Source organism: Perca flavescens, chromosome 9 (assembly GCF_004354835.1).
Source record: "Perca flavescens isolate YP-PL-M2 chromosome 9, PFLA_1.0, whole genome shotgun sequence".
Classification (NCBI taxonomy): domain Eukaryota; kingdom Metazoa; phylum Chordata; class Actinopteri; order Perciformes; family Percidae; genus Perca; species Perca flavescens.
In genome coordinates, this window is record NC_041339.1 from 12,704,248 (window position 1) to 12,707,389 (window position 3,142).

A 3,142-nucleotide genomic window follows, 5' to 3' on the forward strand; every position below is an offset into this window, starting at 1 on the left:
ATGTTTTTATATGCCTTTTATAGAAGCGAAATAAAATCGCTGCCGGCATGTGCAGTTTAGTGTCCCAAATTCCCTATGGAAGATTCTACGTGCAGTTTAGTGTCCCAAATTCCCCATACAATGTCCCTACCTGCTAAACCAGCTGTTTAACAGGTGTTTGGGTTATGGTTATGGTTATGGTTATGATTATGGTTAGGGTTAGGGCAACCTGTCTCAAATAAGATCCTCATCATTTGGGACACTAAACTGCACGTATACCACCGCTGCCTAATTTCCGGGATTTCAATTCCCCTTTATGAAATTAGTAAATAATTATCAATAAATATGTAAAATGTAAAATAAACTGTCGAGTAAAAAACAAAACGAAAATTATTAAACTTGGATGTTAAATTCAGAAACCAAAACGTCATCATTAGATAACTGACACTCAACGATAGCTTCTGGAGATTTCAAACGGGGGCATTCAAACCACTTAATTTTATAAAGATGTAGAAAAAAACATTACATTCTGTGGTATTTAAAGTGCAACAGTAAGTATTAGTAGTGGCTACGTTTTGGTTTTGTCATCTATTGAGTGGACTGACAAAAAACTGCAAAATAAAATTGAAATTTTATATAAAGTGCTGGCTTTAAAATGTTGAGTGCCACATTAATGTTGAGTGCCACATTAAACTGGTTTTTATGCATGTATCTCCTCTTTGCATGGTCATGTTTAACTGTGACAGTAAATTGTGAATCAGAGGGGTGGCTGGATTATTTCTCAAGGGGGCCTCAGGCCAGGGCAATAATGAGTTGTGGGCCCCTTTCCACAATCTCCATTTTCCCATGCATGTGAGTTTAATGATACTTTGATTACATGCAAATGCATTTGAGAATATTATTCCCCATGTGAGCATAACATCAAATGATAATCAATTCAATGTTTAAAAACTAGTTTTTGACAAAAAAAAGATCAGGTAAAAATGTAGAAGTCACCTTACATTACTGTTAATATTGTTAACATTAACAAACAAATGTGCAATTCATAACATAAACCACAACATAGTTGCAACAAAATGAACCTAACATGAGCCACAGTCGCAGCATATGTCGAAGAAAATGATTGAAAAAGTCATGGCATAGAATGTCAAATAAAGAAAGGGCCAGACCAGACTGGGAATCAAACCTAGGGCAGAGTCAACAGTGCCTACATGCTGGTAGGAGTGGTGCTAACCACTGAGCCACTGTGCCACCAAATAGAGTATCTTAAAAACAGTCATGGTATAGTATGTCAACCAAAAGCAATTAAAAAAAAAAAAAAAAAAAAAGTCTGAGTATAGTATGGTATAGTATAGTAAAGTCTGGAAGAACATGCAAACTCCACAAAAAAAGGACAAGCACAGACTGGAAATGGAACCAAGGGTGAGAGTCTGCGGTCTACTTGTTGGTGCCAGTCAGAGCAGTGCAAACCACCGAGCCACTGTGCCACCAAATAGAGCATGTTGAAAACAGTCATAATATAGCGTGCAAAAAAAAGTGGCCAGAGGTACGTATATCTCTTGAGACCATGTTAAAAAACATCAGCGTGGCCTCCATCAGCAGGTTCAAACTCCTCTGAGACGTTTCAGCTTTCAGAGTTAGGAGTCCCTTTCTGTTTGGAGAGTTGATAAAATGTTTTTACTCTCCGTTCTACAAGAAGGCAGAAACATGTTGGGACTGATTTCTTCCTCCGAGGCGTTTTAATGAGTTCAGGCACAGGCTTTTTATCCACAAGAGACAGAAAAACACAAATGGCAAAGGTGGGACTTGAACCACAGCCTTCAGACTGTGGAGCAGTTTCTTTTCCAGTTGAGCTCTCAGGAAGCTGAAAGGTCATGTCAATATTTCAATGAAGATCCAACTTCACTTCTGTGAAGCAGGTTTTAGGTTAGATCATGGAGAAATGAATGCATTACACTACATTAAAGGGTTTGATAGGTTATCACTTAAGTGTTGGAAAGTGTAAAGGTTTTTTTTTCCCAAGGATTATTTGCACATTTAAGATGTTTTAATGGATTATCGGCATGTTTAAGAGATTTTAAAAGGGCAACACGATTCTTCTTTATCATTGGATCTTCACTCCCTGAGATGGTCCAGTGGGGAAGAACGCCAACTGACAGCCAGGAGATGCACGTTCAAGCCCCTTCTCAGGTATGCCACACAGCAGTGTTTGTTAAGAATGGATGTGGTTTTATTTGTGTAAGTCATTTTCAACATATTTTTCAACAGTGGAGCAGCGTCTTTTCCAGTTGAGCTCTCAGGACTCTGAAGAGTTCTCAATATTTCAACTTCACAGTTGCTTCACTTCTGTGAAGCAGGTTTTAGGTTATTTCATGGATAGATAAATGCATTACACTATATTAAAGGGTTTGATAGGTTATCACTTAAGTCTTGGAAAGTGTTAAGGGTTTTTTCAAGGACTATCTGCATGTTTTAGATGTTTTATTGGATTATCGGTTTGTTTAAGAGTTTTTTTTAAAAGGGGCAACGAAAGGAAAAGACAACGTTGACGAAGGCGAAGTTTTTTCTTTCTTTGTGTTAATCACCCTCGGAGATGGTCCAGCGGGGAAGGACACTGCACGACGACCGGGATACGTAGGTTCAAACCCCGCCTCGGGTGTGCCACACCGGAGTGGTTGGGAAGGATCGATGTGGTTGTATTTGTGTAAGTCGTGTATAATCATTAGTATAGTATATCGAAGAAAGTCTGGAAGAACATGCAAACAAAAAATGGGCCAGCCTGGACTGGGAATCAAACCTGTTTCAGAGTCAGAAGTGCCTGCTAGCTGGTGCTAGTTGGAGTGATGCTAACCACTGAGCCACAAAAAAAGTCATAGTAGGCCTATAGTATGTTGAGAAAAGTCATAGTATTGTATGTTGAGAAAAAAAAGTGATGGTATGTCAAAAATGTGATGAATGCTGCTGAATCAGCATTCACACAATTATGGTGTTTTGCCACTTTGTACGATTGAACAAACCCACTTTTAAAATTAGGAAAACAGTTTAATGTTAAAGAGGCATCCAAACATTTCACAACTTTTCTGGCATATTTCTAAGAAAAGACTCATTCAGTATGATTTCTAATACAACTAGAATTTGTTTATATATTACAGTAGCAGTAACA